The 16,020-nt window shown below is 47.4% G+C and overlaps 1 protein-coding gene and 1 pseudogene across 1 annotated transcript in view; both read right to left on the bottom strand.

The window, feature by feature from the left end:
* The window catches only part of LOC119456331 (coiled-coil domain-containing protein 125-like), a 260,423-nt gene that overhangs the window by 176,502 nt on the left and 67,901 nt on the right, over positions 1-16,020 (bottom strand). The window lies entirely within an intron of this gene.
* LOC119456338 (uncharacterized) overlaps positions 1-16,020 on the bottom strand; it is a 31,350-nt pseudogene that overhangs the window by 3,202 nt on the left and 12,128 nt on the right.

The raw sequence follows: 16,020 nt of genomic DNA, 5'->3' as shown, positions 1-16,020 counted from the left end.
CAGCATAGAAGCGATTCAGAACCGGGCAACACGTTTTATTGCGATAGCAATTATATGGACACTTCAACCGGATTTCTGCCGTCGCCGTCGCCGTGAGGTTCCGTATAGATAAAATCTTCGTCGCGCGCCGTATGCCCGAGCGCAAGCGTGCGGGGACGCGTAGGGGCTCTTGCGTTGCCTAGGGGGCGCTGCAAAAATGGTGCTAAAAAGCGCCCTCAATCCGAAACTGGATAGTACCAAGCTCGGTCGTCTGCTTCGGGAAGCACGTTTACAATATGGACCCGCCACTTTCGGTTGTGTTGTACCACGGCTTGCAGCGAATATCGGGCGCCGATGATTTTTCCATGGTTGGCATGCTGCGTAAAGGCAAGAAATTATGCAACGCCGAATACGTGTACGCCGTTCAAGAAATAAGCGGCGAAGTTTTCGCGCGGTGTCAATCGCAAGTGAAGCGAGTCACGCACGTGCGAAGTTGAACTTCAGGTAAGGTTTGCACGCTGCTAGATTCAGGCGCACAAACGCGAAGAAATGCGTTCTATAAATGAATTCACAGCAGCGATAAGCAGACATGTGTACGGAACCGCTCGAGCGCACGACGGTACGCGCCGCGACGGCAGCGGTCTTTCGACATGCCGCGAAACGGCGGGTCTCCTGCAATCTTTGTTGACTACATGCTGCTAGACAAGTAGTTATGTCTGCGCTGTAGTAGCGGCCATCTGTCTAGCAATTGATAAATAACTGATGCAATGCATATATAAGCTCGCAGTAACGTACGTACGTGCGAATCGCGCTGCAGCGCGCGCTCGTGCACTGCTCGCTTGATGTAGCTTTTAATGACAGCGCTCGAACATCGATGTGCTGTAATCAATACTACCTTGCTGTGCTGCCTCAACGTGCTGGCTTGAGGTCAAGGATGAGCACATTCAACTCTCTAACCTGTGCGTCTCGTAGTGGGGTAGTGAATTGTCACCGAATCAGCCCGACCATTTGTGGTCATTTGCACACACCTGGTCACTTCACCACTTTGCACCAGTCGAAGTGTTAATTGTCGCTGTGGCCGGGTCTCGAATCGTGAATCACCAGCCATGCCTGCTGCTATTTCGGTCCTCCATTTCGCTTACCCAGCGCGACGAACTGCAGTTATCCAGCGCGCCCGACGCTCCGCAGCGTGAGGCCTTGAAGGAAAACGGTGTAGAATCTGATGTTGGGATTCAGGCCTTCTTGTTCATGGCAGCCCACGACGCAGCAGTAACGACGGTGACGCTTTTTCGAGGCTGAGCTAGGACTCTCCGGATCGGCGTCGCCGATGTCTTCTGCTTCCAGCATTACGTCCCACGGCACACGGAGAGTCCGTTTTCGTAAAACTATAGGCTGCGGCCAGCTCGCAGCCTGGTCGCCATGGTCTGTGAGAAGTGACGAGCCTTTTCGCACTCGAAACAGGGCGGAAAAAAGTGCGAATCGACGCAAAACGCGGGCTAGAAACGTGCTTCGCCACAGCCAGGGCTCAATACTATATCCAAGCTGGTACTACCCAGATGTCGTTTTTCGCCGCCACCAGGCGCCGCTACTATACCTCAAACTCCAGCGCAAGACGCCCATCACGGAGAGCGAAAGCACTCATCTCCCACGCGCAAGCAAGGAAGCAGGAAGCCAGCGCCGGAGGGAGCGGGGGGGGGGGGGGGGGGGGCACTACTACTCTGCCAACAACCGCGCTCGTCGCTCGTCCGCACCGTCTTTTATCTCCACACGGCTCTGACCTTTATGCGCCGTGCATTCGCCGCTCAGTTTCCGTTGCAGCGATAGACCGCACGTACCTTCGCCCGCTGCGGCGTATGCTTGCTGCCAGCGTTTTGACAGTCGTTGTCTGCAGTCATTCAGTGTGATCTATTCGTGTTTGTTTGTGCGCGCTCACACCACGCTTGTTCATTCAGTTAGTAATAGTCGGGCCACATTTTCCAACGCACGCTACACATGCAATGCTGCCCGGATCGGCAGTGCAGCGCTACAGGTGTGTCCCTTCGCACGCGCTGCCCACGGGAAGCGCTTCTCATCAACACCACCGTTTCACACGCGCCTTCTCGTGGTCATCGAGTCTCTCTTCATGTCGGTCTACTTACGCCGCAGCACACCTGCTTACTTAATCAGCTCATGTTTACTACAATTCATATTTCTACCAAAGCCGCTCACCTTACTTCGTATGACATTGCTGCATTCATTGCTTCGCCCTTAGGGCGAAACTGTGACATTTTTATTCTATGTAACTACTCACGTACAGCAAGTGTCACTTGAATGAAATACAATCTCGATTTGTCTAAACTGTCACTTCGTCGTAAAATCACGCGTCTATGTCTATTTCATAAAATCTATCATTGTAATCCTACTTTAGGAGACTCTTGTCACCACCATTGCACATTTCTTCCAGAAACGATAATCAGTTCAAAGTTGACGTGCCATGTTGCCGCACGAACACGCACTTCAATTCCCACAACAAGCAGAGACTGGAACCGCCTTCCCGCTTCCATTGTTTCACTCGTAATTATGCACGAATTCAAACAACCCCTTGTTAACTACTTTTTGTAACCTTACTACGCTGCTAAAATGTTTCTTTTGTGTTGATACCACCCACTCCTGTCTGTAATGCCTCGGCCTTGAGAGAAAATAAATGAAAGTCATTTGCGTCCTTTGAATCCTGCACGTGTTTCCGGAAGCTCAACAAAACCAAATAGTATCTGCTGTCAGAGGCTGCTTGGTGCGGGAACGAACCCACTCGTTACAATATCCCAATTGCAACTGGAAAATTTGTCATAGGTTACACCAGACAGCTGGTTCGATGCCATCTCGAGACAGGAAGTCCTCATTTATTGTCACCACGACCGAGCGAACGAAAGAGCTGAGCTCAAAAGGGAATCGGCAGACTCACTCGTGAGTGAACTCACTCAGACTGATCCGCGAGTGCGAGTCTGGCTGAGTAGAATTTTGGCGAGTCCGAGTAAGCCTCAAGCAAAAAATAAATGGTCTCATTGTTTTACTATATGGTTAATTTCAAAAAAAAAAAAAACGCATCGCTAAAATAGTTGCCACCGTGGCAACGTCAAAAGTTTATCCATTCGAACTGTATCGAGAGAAAAGGACGCATCAGGGAACTGCGCGACCACCGCGGCACAACGCTCGCACGTGAATAACTTCCCCATTCCTTGACACACACATCCGAGCTTTGCGTAGGCGCCTGCAGCTCCCGTCCGGTGCCGTCGCAGCGGCGGCGACGCTCAGACTAGACGCACGGCCTCGCTGCTTCTCGCTTGCTCCTCAAGGTGCGCGCCCACATTTCGCGCCTCCGCGGCACGACGGAGGGAGTTTGGAAGGGAAACGTGGGAGGCCTGGCAGGCGAAGCGCCAAGCATTGCGAACATAGATTTCGCTTTCACCGCCAGCGCCGCAGGGTCAGGCGTCGTCAGACCCGGCGACATCGCGAGACGCGAACATGTCCGATGCCGAGTTTGGTCGGTTCAGTTACCGTCAGCGTGCGCTCGCCCTTTCTTTGTCACGCGCGCATGCTGCTTAAAGTGAGCGTTTGCACTGTTGCCTTGTTCGGAAGAAGCGCTGGCGTTCAGCGCAACGGAGAGGAAATGTCGATGTCACCGCCTGGAGTAGAGTGACCTAGAATATGGGAGAGTGTCCAAAGCGCCGGCTCCGGCGAGGGCCTTTTTCTGTGAACTGCCGCGCCGCGCCGCTGCTGCTCCGGACCCGTGGGCTTTTCGCGCTCGCGAAGCGCGCGGGAAGCGAGGGTCGTCTGCTACGCGCTGTAGTTTTTTGCGTTCAATTTCCACGCAAATTCCACGCATTTACTTCAGCAGTGTGGTGCTGCATGGAGCTTACCCATCTTTGAGCACTTCTTTGTGCTTGGGCAGCAAGATAATGCAAAAACTAACGCGTCAAACTCATCAGCGTGGACTAGCTCCGGTGCTACAGTTCGGGAACAGTATTACGCTAACTGTGCATGCCTAGAAACGCGCTAAATGGCCCGCGCAAGGAAAGAACGCAAAAAAAAAGAAACGTTATTCGTATAGGTACGCGGGCAATAGCACCATGCTTGCAAGAATAAGAGTAACGAAAAAAGTAAATTACTCGCGCAGTCAAGTGAAATACTTACGTGCGTGCGGTGACCGCTTCGCTCACCATTACGCGCTTTTCGCTCACGGTCAGTAGTGGTTTACAGCTATATGCATATGTATTTATTCGAATATTTTTTAGCCACGGCAATATTTTATTATGAACAGAGCAAAGTGAGAAGGTGTAACGGAAGCAAGAGAAAGAGCAAAGACGGCCCTAACGCCGCAATATTATTGGCTTATTTCGCTTCAGAGATTGCGTACACGAACAATTCTTGCTGTACGCTATCTCTTCGATACAAACTTCGCGCATTATGTACCTTAAGGTTCACCGTGAGCGAAGCTTCTTTTCAAATTCAGACATTCGAAAGAAAAGCCATTCGATCCAGCCAATAGCTAAACAAATATTTTTTTTCTACATAGAAATGAATAGATAGATACCAAGGTGGATCGACCTTGTAGCTACTATGAATAGAGACTACTGGCCTAGCCATTTACTAATTTGTTATGTAAAAGTGATTACTGCAATAGCCTTCTCTTAGTAATCCGTGAATCCTCTCTGAAATTATCAACATGTAACTTCTCATTGTATCATAGTTATTGCGTAACGTGTGATTTTTTTTACGTAAACTAACAATCATGCATGGCGCGTGACGATCGATGTTTGTGCTTGCATTATATTGAGTGGAAAATCGTCTTGAAAATTACTGTCTTTGATGCACTACAAATATCGCTATTGATTCTACATATCCCTAAAATAGTTACCTACAATAACAGCAAAAAACGGAAAGTTTATGTTCTGGTGATTTGTTGCCTCTTTCATTACGTAACTACAAGTACGTAGTTAATGATCAGTAAGTATATTTGCTGCGTACGAACCAGCGAGCATACGCAATAAATATTCCTAAAGTTACTTTCATGTTAAAATTCGCTTAGTGTTTGCGCTCCGGCAACACAAGGCGAAAGACGAGTTGCACATACGTAATCCATCATCTTCGTTTTCTGACGCTTGCTCGTCATTATTAAATGAGGCATACGCATACAATGTTGCACTTTTAGCGTTTCATTTATTTTGGTTTGTCTTGTTTTTTGCCGCGTATATTTCTCGCGTACCCTTTACCTATACACCCCGTGCTATAGCTTAGTGGCTTTGGTAGGTTGTACTTGCTAAGCTCGAGGACGCGGGTTTGATTCCCGTCTGCGGCGGCTTACATTTCGGTGGGAGCGAAATGCATAAAACACCCGTGTACATAGATTTAGGTGCACGTTAAAGAACCCCAGGTGGTCGAAATTAGCGGAGCCCTCCACTGCGGCGTCTCTCATAGCCATATTGCGATTTTTGGGAGTAAATCCCCAGAAATTATCATTATTATCATTACCCTTTACCTGTGCTCTCAGTTCTTCATGATATATGGGTAAGTTCGACACGTTGAGATCGAGATTGGCATTCATCACGTTTTTATCGTCACACCCACAGCTTCAGAGGGATTTCTGGCCGTCGTCATATGACCACACGCCATATTGTTATCGTTAATCGTGACGTGAGTGCAAGTATGTCAAGTTACTAATGCCATGACCCATCAGTCCTCTTAGTCACACATTTGTGCCTTTCCACACTATACTTTAGTAAATATACCAAGTGATCGAGCCGTGAGAGTTACGCGGTTTGTATTTATTTTTGGTACCGCGGCATCGGCCAACAGACACATTCCGCTTCCCAAGAGCCCAGTTAAGGATTTCGCCTTAATAAAGAAACAAGAGAGCGCGGGATGCAGTCTTGTAAAACAAATCGAATGCACGAAATAAAATAATTAAAGGAAACGATAGGGTGTAAAAGCGTCAGCATGAGATAGCCATATCTTCCACGTTCTCGTGGTTGTCATCGCGATCTCCAGCTTATTTTCTTCTTCAGCACGTTCACGTTGCTCATTCCACGCATAACTAAATGAGGTAAGCGCGCGGAATGCGTTACTCAAACAGCCGCGTAAGCGCGGACCAAGCGAGCTAGAAGGAAATAGACGAAATACCCGTATTCACAGCCGGCAAACGCGTTCTCTTTGCGGTGAGTCACTGCGGTATTACCTTGCGGTGACGTGGAACTTAATATATGCCATATTATCGCAATGTTGGCTAATAGCAACCAAAATATCAGGCTCGTAGCCAGTAGCGCACCGTGGATCTCTGCCAGGGGGGGTGACAATTTGCCAATACCATCTAAACAGCACTAATTTCGATTTCTTCACGGGAAATTGTAAAAAAAAAAAAGTTGTCGCAGTTTCACCTGAAAGGCGAAGCATCAATTGCGATAGCAAACTTGTAGAGAGCTATACGGAGTAATGATATTAGCTTTATCAGCTGTATAAACTTGGACATGCAGCAGCATCGGCAACACGCAGAACTGTTGTCGACGCCATCGGCGTTTTGCCCGCGTTCGCTCAAAATGCGTGCGGCGTTGGTGACTGTTGCCGGAGCCTCTGATATAAATAGGCACTGCGTGCCGCAGCTAAACGTCGCCTCCCTTCCCTCCCCCTCCCCCACGGCCTCTCGCTCGTCGGAAGAAGGCGCGTTTGCTCTACATACATGGTGATTGTGAAGGAGAACAGAGACGCCTACTTCTGCAGCCCTTAAGCGAGCACGGCGCAGAACGCGCGTTTGTTCTCCGCCGTGCGTTCACTCCCCGTGAAAGACGCGCCCCTCGCGCCCTTTCACTCGCACATCCAGCGTTCGGCGACGATTTCTTCTCCAAATGACGTCATACGGAACCTCACGGCGACGGCGACGGCAGAAATCTGCTTTTGAGTGTCCATATAATTGCTATCGCAATAAAAAGCGCTTTTGGGAGTGTGCAGACGATTGCGTGTCTTACATCTTAGTTGCAGTACTCAAATGCGTAAGGAAAGAAAAGGGGTTCAACAAAAAGGGGGGGGGGGTTAAGTCGGCCTCAGGGGGGGGGGGGGGGTTACAACCCCCGAATCCCCCCCGTCGGTGCGCCACTGCTCGTAGCGGACGCCCGCCGCCTTGGCGCGGCTTCCGCCGCGGGGAAAGCCCACGGGTCCGGTACAGCAGCGCCGCGACGCGGGAGTTCACACAAAAAGGTCCTCGCTCCTCCTATGCATGCGCGCGGCGCTTTGGACACTCACCCATATTCTAGGTCACTCTAGCCTGGAGTGTCCATATAATCCCAATACAACATTCCCGGTGTAAGGGCAAAAAAAAAAAAAAAAAAAGAACGATATGAGGAACGCCACAGCGCGGATCTTCGAAATAATTTTGGCCACTCAGGGTTCTCTAACGTGCACCTGAATCTAACTACAGGGGTGATTGCGGCAGGTTTGTGTGGGCGGGTCGTGCTACGTCTTGCGTCACGCCGTATCACGACGGCGAAATGCACAGACGGTAGCAAGTGCCGATACCAGCTGGCGAAACGGGTTTGAAACGGCCTGCATTGGCAAGCCAGGTTTGAAACTGGCTAACAATATGATGAGCACATCTATATAACCCGCTACCTTTTACAATGACATTCCACTTCTACGTACTCACTTGAATGTAGCGAGTGTATGTCTGCAGAAAAAAAGAAAAGTAAGCATTTGACAAAATAGGCTCCAGCATGCACCTTGAGCCGTCATTTCCAAATGAATAAAAAATCGTAAAGCAGCGCAAAATCTCGCCTGATGCAAGCCGCGGACAGTAGCAGAGTATAGCGACACCCGCTGTTCTTTGCGCCATCCTCCCCACTCTCGCGCTTACTGTCGCTCTTTTCTGCTTCATTTCGAGTCTGATTGGTGCATTGCTTGCACGTGATGTGCTAAATGATCTGGGGATGATATTTAATATATCAAAAACAAATGTTTCGGCGCTGTAAGAAATGGCGATGTTTACTTGAATGCTGGCGCTTCGTTTGATTTGCAGTACACTTTTTCTCAGCAGCTCCTTGAGGTTTGCTTAGCCGACAACGGGGGCAAATGTCCCTCTGAATATCCTCACCCACGCCGCGTCGTATGCTCGGCGTCTAGTTGGCGTTTGCTCCTCGCCGTCATCGCGTACCCTTCAAGGTCGGAGTAGAAAATAATAACGCAATTAACCATTTTAAAGCGTTCCGCATCGTCAATGCAGATCATCAGCGCTAAGGCCGTGGTGCCATCTGCTAGATTAAATTCAAACCTCTTTTATACCTCCACATCGTCTGTGTAGGCCTAACAGCGTCAAAACAAAGAGCTAATGTCAAAATTGACAGTCACTTTAGCATATACGCCAAAAAGGGTGAAGGCGAAAGCCTGCGCGCTCAAGAGAGATTCATTAAATTATGACGTTCTCATTCGTATGCGTTGTTACTTATTGTTTTTCCGACCAAAGGTCGCGGGTTCGAGTGCCTTAATTGGCGCTGCCTTAATTAACTGTGCCTCAATTAACCTCGCCCTTATTAACACCAAAGGTTCGACTCCCACCAGAGGTCGCGGGTTCGAGTGCCTGAATTAACTCTATCTTAATTAACATGGTGACCCGCACACCATCAGAATTGTTGCACGAGCGTTTGCATACAGGTAATGCTGGGTCGATGTAGTAATTATATATATATATATATATATATATATATATATATATATATATATATATATATATATATATTGCTTTCTTTAAGTAGCGACAAGGTTCGAAGCACCGCCGACGAATTTCATTGGTCAGCGCTCATTTCGGCAGCCTAACGCCGTTCCCCCGCAGTCGCTTGAACGCTGCTGCGAGCCAACTTGAGGACAGGCTGAAGACGCATTATAGTGAGCAGTGTTTCTGTGCGCGTTCATCTTTTTGTATTTTCCTTGTGCGAAGAATTTTTTGCGGTCGGCGCGACCGCAGCTAGAAACGCGGAAGGCGTCGTATTGGGCGACCGCAACACAACGCGGCAACTTGGCAGACAAATTTCGCGTTCGGCCTCAACATTGCAGTACTAAGCCACTTCGTGTTTGATCATCTGGCCCCATGGCAGTGTTGCCAGGTCCGACGAGGCGGCGTAGCCAAAAGCTAGAGAATTTGTAGCCCAAATGTAACCAAACAGAAAAAGTTCAAAATATGTCGCAGCCAAATATAGCCATTTTTATTTGCAATTTTATTTGTGTATACATTTTCACACTCGACTATGGCAGCCCTTTTTTGCACAACCCGTCGTAACAAAAAGGCCGTGCCGCCGTGACGGTCGGCCCTTTACATCAACAACAGCGACATCATGCTTGCACAGAACACTTTTTGGTTGGCCCCGGGAGCTCTCAAGTTCCAGCGAATCGCTGCAGTGGGCGAATCAGTGCTTTTATTTTATGACAGATAGTACTAAGTTATTTTTAGTCATTTACAGTAATACTAACTACGAACTGTGCTTTTTAGCTGTCGCGAACACAAAATAATGTTCAGCGTCATCGATCTCTCACGTTATCTCTGCCTACGGCGTAGAAGTTCAGCTGTTCAGCATTCTGCGACGGCGATGTGCTCACGGCTTCTGTTTTGATGAGCTAAAACAAGTCTTTCGCGCTATGATATCTCGCGTTATTTGTCTCATCCTATTAACTTGTTTTCTCGTTTTTTAATTAGCTTGGGCCGGATTTGCTGGGACACGCACTACCTATATAGTGTCAATTTACATCAACCTGGCCGCCATCTTAGGTCTCTAGCACGCCAAGAACATGCGTTAAGAAAAGGGACAGGCAACAGATGCCACTCACTGTCTGAATCGGTGTAAGCAGAGCTTTAAAAGATTACTGCGCAAACCGGCACACTAGTGCACGAAGCGCGCAGTCGTTTTCGGCGACGAGCACGTCCCGAACTTGCTCGAAATTGTAAAAGCCGCGACGGCGCACAACGAACAATGGTCAACAACAAATTGATAACAGTGGTAATGCTATGAAAACCGGTTACTGTAAAAAAAAAAACTGGTTGATGGCTAATAAAGCTTTAGAATCATCATCATCATCATCAGCCTATATTTATGTCCACTGCAGGACGAAGGCCTCTCCCTGCGATCTCCAATTACCCCTGTCTTGCGCTAGCGTATTCCAACTTGCGCCTGCGAATTTCCTAACCTCATCATCCCACCTGACTTTCTGCCGTCCTCGACTGCGCTTCCCTTCTCTTGGTATCCATTCTGTAACCCTAATGGTCCACCGGTTATCCATCCTACGCATTACATGGCCTGCCCAGCTCCATTTCTTCCGCTTAATGTCAACTAGAATATCGTCTACCCCCGTTTGTTCTCTGATCCACACCGCTCTCTTCCTGTCTCTTAACGTTACTCCTAAGATTTTTCGTTCCATTGCTCTTTGTGCGGTCCTTAACTTGTTCTCGAGCTTCTTTGTTAACCTCCAAGTTTCTGCCCCGTATGTTAGCACCGGTAGAATGCAATGATTGTATACTTTTCTTTTCAACGACAGTGGTAAGCTCCCAGTCAGGATTTGGCAATGCCTGCCGTATGCACTCCAACCTAATTTTATTCTTCTGTAAATTTCTTTCTCATGATCAGGGTCCCCTGTGAGTAATTGACCTAGATAAACATATTCCTTTACAGATTCTAGAGGCTGACTGGCGATCCTGAATTCTTGTTCGCTTGCCAGGCTATTGAACATTATCTTTGTCTTCTGCATATTCATCTTCATCCCAATTCTTGCACTTTCTCGATGAAGGTCCTCAATCATTTGTTGTAATTCCTCTCCATTGTTGCTCAATAGGACAATGTCATCTGCAAACCGAAGGTTGTTGAGATATTCGCCATCGATCCTCACTCCTAATTCTTCCCAGTCTAAGAGCTTGAATACTTCTTCTAAGCATGCAGTGAATAGCATTGGAGAGATTGTGTCTCCTTGCCTGACCCCTTTCTTGATAGGTATCTTTCTACTTTTCTTGTGGAGAACCAAGGTAGCTGTGGAATCCTTGTAGATATTTGCCAAGATATTCACGTATGCCTCCTCCACTCCTTGATTACGCAATGCCTCTATGACTGCTGATATCTCTACTGAATCGAATGCCTTTTCATAATCTATGAAAGCCATATAGAGAGGTTGATTGTACTCCGCAGATTTCTCGATTACCTGATTGATGGCATGGATATGGTCCATCGTAGAATATCCCTTCCTGAAGCCAGCCTGTTCTCTTGGTTGACTGAAGTCAAGTGTTGTCCTGATTCTATTGGAAATTATCTTGGTGAATATTTTATACAATACTGAAAGCAAGCTAATGGGTCTGTAATTCTTCAATTCTTTAACGTCTCCCTTCTTATGGATAAGTATAATGTTGGCGTTCTTCCAGCTCTCTGGTACACTTGAAGTTGTGAGGCATTTCGTATAAAGGGCCGCAAGCTTTTCAAGCATGATATCTCCTCCATCTTTGATTAAATCTACTGTTATTCCATCTTCTCCAGGCGCTTTCCCCCTGGTCATGTCTTTCAAGGCCCTTCCAACTTCATCGATAGTTATAGAAGGAGCTTCTGTATCCGGTTCATCACTATTTCGAATGGAAGAAGCTTGGTTGTTTTGGCTACTGTACAGGTCAGTATAGAATTCTTCTGCTGCTTTTACTATGTCATCGAAATTGCTGATGATATTACTATGCTTATCTTTCAGTGCATACATCTTGCCTTGTCCTATGCCTAGTTTTCTTCTTACTGATTTCATGCTGCGTCCATATTTTACGGCTTCCTCAATTTTTCCCACGTTATAATTTCGAATATCCCTTACTTTCTTCTTGTTGATCAGTTTTGACAGTTCAGCGAATTCTATCTGATCTCTTGAGTTGGACACTTTCATGTTTTGTCGTTTCTTTATTAGGTCCTTTGTTTCTTGGGAGAGCTTCCCTACAGGTTGCTTTGGTGCTTTACCTCCCACTTCAATTGCTGCTTCTGAGATCAGCCTAGTTACGGTTTCGTTCATTATCTCTATGTTATCTTCATCTTCCTGTTCTAAAGCTGCATATTTGTTTGCGAGCACCAGCCTGAATTGGTCTGCTTTTACCCTTACTGCCTCTAGGTTGGCCTGTTTCCTCTTGACTAATTTCACTCTCTCTCTCTTCAAATTGAGAGAAATCCTAGCCCTCACTAACCTATGGTCACTGCACTTAACCTTACCTAACACTTCTACATCCTGCACTATGCTTGGATCGGCAGAGAGTATGAAATCTATTTCATTCCTTGTTTCTCCATTAGGGCTTTTCCAGGTCCACTTCCTGTTGCTGCGCTTCCTGAAGAAGGTATTCATTATTCGGAGCCTATTCCTTTCCGCGAATTCTACTAACATCTCTCCTCTTGCATTCCTAGAATCGATGCCGTAGTTGCCAATGGCTTGCTCACCAAACTGCTTTTTCCCCACTTTTGCATTGAAGTCACCCATGACTAAAGTATACTGAGTTTGCACTTTTCTCATTGCTAGTTCAACATCTTCATAAAACTGTTCAATTTCTTCATCATCGTGACTAGAGGTTGGTGCATAGGCTTGTACTACCTTCATTTTGTACCTCCTATTCAGCTTTATTACGACGACTGCTACCCTTTCATTAATGCTGTAGAATTCGTCAATGTTGCCCGCTACGTTGTTATGCACTAGAAATCCTACCCCGGATTCTTTCTTATCTGGTTTTAGAATAGAGGTCCCTAAAGTTTGGGGCCCCAAAGATCTTTGCGGGTGTTAGCGTTGGGGCATGCAGGAATGAAGAGTTTTGGAATAGGCGTTTTGCGTTTGCGGATAGCGTGTTGCCTTTGCAGCGTCACGACAGCCTCAAAGAAAAGCTGTTACAAATATTAAAATAAAATATAATATTTTATGATAAGAAAATTAATTTAGACTTTCGTGTTTTGCCTTTAATTACAATTTAGAACTTATTCTATTAGCAGCATCCAACTTGTTGCGCATAGTTTTGAGCACGGTGGTTTTGAGTAACCAACTTTACGCACCTTCACCCAGCCAAGTCAATCCGTGATAGGCCTACGAGCCATGAAATTGACAATTGAATTCGGAATCAGCGGCGTATAATGAATCAATCTTCATTACACATGTTAGTTGAGAGAAAGCGATAACCGCAATAACTTCTAGCTTACGAACTTCACGCGTTACCACGAATCAGTTTTGGGCTAGGTTAGAGCCGTCGCTTTGATGGGCACCGTCATGTTTGTTGACGAAAGCTTTTGGGGCTCCCGCTAAATCGATTAAATAGCGTGCCCGACGCAAAACCCAAACACAGTTTCCGTCTTGCGCATGCGCAGTGGCTTCGACGCTATTTCTTTGGGGCCCCAATATGTTTGAGGTCCCAATACGTTTGAGGCCCCTATTCTAAAGCTCTAATAATTGCTGGGGTTTTACGTGCCAAAACCACGATATAATTGGGAGGCATGACGCAGTGGGGGACTCCGGATTAATTTTGGCCACCTCGGGTTCTTTAACGTACATCTAAGTACACGGGTGTTCCTGCATTTCGCCTTGATCGAAATGCGGCCGCCGTGGCCGGGAATCAAACCCGCGTCATCGAACCAGCAGCACGACACCTCACAAGCTAAGCCAACACGGCGGGTGAAGTTCACGTGACGTGGTGCACTGATGTCATCGTCGCAAACATGTTTCGATATTGGCAGAATGATTATCTGCATCCACGATGTTACGGGCAAACCATCTAGAAGTAAAAGCACCAGAATCCACCTTTGGCTCGTGGTCTTGCTCCCATTCTTTTTTTTTTTTTTATACATTCTCGCATACTTGGCGCACTTCCCCATGTTTGGATTCTCCCTGAGGAGGATCCGACCTTACGTCCAACCTATCGAAATGAATCTCGAGTCTAAGTACGAAGAAAAATTGATCTAGCAGGAAAAGGAAAATGGCTGTAACGCTTCGCGCAAGAAACGCCAGAAGCTGTGCCCGGCGCGATACTTCATGGGGAAGACATGGCCATGAACCCACAGGAGCCTGTCATCCACCCGTGCTTCCCTTCTTTCATGTCGGCGCCACGATCGCCCGACGGCCCCGACCCTATGGTATTCATTCATTCATTCATTCATTTATTTCACATACTTTCAAGGCCCGAAGGCGTTACCGAAAGGAGTGGAGTCAAAAAACAAATAATGCAGTAAAAATACAAACAAAAAATATTAACAAATGGCATTCTGAACAGCGGTCTTGAAGTTGGTAGGGTCGGTGATGAGTGCGACTGATGCGGAAAGGCGATTCCAGTCCATGCTTGTCCTAGGGATGAATGAGTCACTGTACCGGTCTGTGCGGCACAAAGGCACCCCACCCCGACTTTGAGGCTGTGGTCAGTGCGGGACGAAATATAAGACGGAGGGGCAAGAAGGGTTTCTTTTAAAAGGGGGTTCAAATGAAAAACTTTGTGAAAAAGGGAGAGACGGGAACATTTGCGGCGTGACGAACGATTAGGTAAGTTAAGAGTTAGTTTCATTGATGAGACACTTGCATAGCGAGAGTAATTAGACAAGATGAAGCTTGCACTGCGGTTTTGAATACTCTCTAGAGTGGAAACTAATGAGGACTGAGTCGGATCCCAGATGGCTGAAGCATACTCCAATTTGGAGTGAACTAAAGTTTTGTATAAAGTTAGTTTCAAGGAGGAAGGGGCAGAGCTAAAATTACGGCGCAAGTAACCAAGCATGCGGTTAGCGTTATTAGTAACATAGTCAATATGCGAATGCCAAGAAAGGTTATTTGATATGTGAAGGCCGAGATACTTGTAAGAGGTAACTGACGTCACTGGTGCACCATTAATAAAGTACGTGTGAATGGCAGTGTTACAAGATATGCGCATGGCCTTGCATTTATTTGAATTTAGTTGCATACACCAATTAGAACACCACTCAGTTATGCGGTTAAGATCGTCCTGCAGTTCTTGGGAATCGGAAGGATTAGTAATCCGCGAATAGTTTTATGGAAGAAGAAAGAACGCAGTTCGGAAGATCATTAATATAGATTATAAAGAGAAGTGGACCCAGGACTGAGCCTTGAGGAACACCTGCTGGTACATTATAAAACCGAGAAGTACAGTTATTAGCGTTTACAAACTGCGTCCGGTTAGAAAGAATTTTTTTATTGCGATAGCAATTATATGGACACTTCTACCGGATTTCTGCCGTCGCCGTCGCCGTGAGGTTCCCTATAGATAAAATCTTCGCCGCGCGCCGTATGCCCGAGCGGAAGCGTGCGGGGACGCGCGCTATCACGGAGAGCGAACGCACTCAATCACCCACGCGCAAGCAAGCGGGAAGCCAGCTCCGGAGGGAGCGCGGGGGGGGGGGGGGGGGGCGCACTTCTACGCTGCCAACAACCGCGCTCGTCGCTCGTCCGCACCGTCTCTTATCTCCACACGGCTCTGACCTTTATGCGCCGTGCATTCGCCGCTCAGTTTCCGTTGAAGCGATAGACCGCACGTACCTTCGCCCGCTGCGGCGTATGCTTGCTGCCAGTGTTATGACAGTCGTTGTCTGCAGTCATTCAGTGTGATCTATTCATGTTTGTTTGTGCGCGCTCACACCACGCTTGTTCAATCAGTTAGTAATAGTCGGGCCACATTTTCCAACGCACGCTACACATGCAATGCTGCCCGGGTCGGCAGTGCAGCGCTACAGGTGTGTCCCTTCGCACGCGCTGCCCACGGGAAGCGCTTCTCATCAACACCACCGTTTCACACGCGCCTCCTCGTGGTCATCGAGTCTCTCTTCATGTCGGTCTACTTACGCCGCAGCACACCTGCTTACTTAATCAGCTCATGTTTACTACAATTCATATTGCTACCAAAGCCGCTCACCTTACTTCGTAGGACATTGCTGTGTTGCTATCGCATTCATTGCTTCGCCCTTAGGGCGAAACTGTGAGATTTTTTTTGCATAAATACGCATCTGATGCCGCAGCTAAACGTCGCCTCCCCTCACTCCCTGAAAGGGCGCG

This window comes from Dermacentor silvarum, chromosome 1, assembly GCF_013339745.2.
Source record: "Dermacentor silvarum isolate Dsil-2018 chromosome 1, BIME_Dsil_1.4, whole genome shotgun sequence".
Lineage (NCBI taxonomy): Eukaryota > Metazoa > Arthropoda > Arachnida > Ixodida > Ixodidae > Dermacentor > Dermacentor silvarum.
This window is presented reverse-complemented; position numbering and strand designations above follow the sequence as displayed.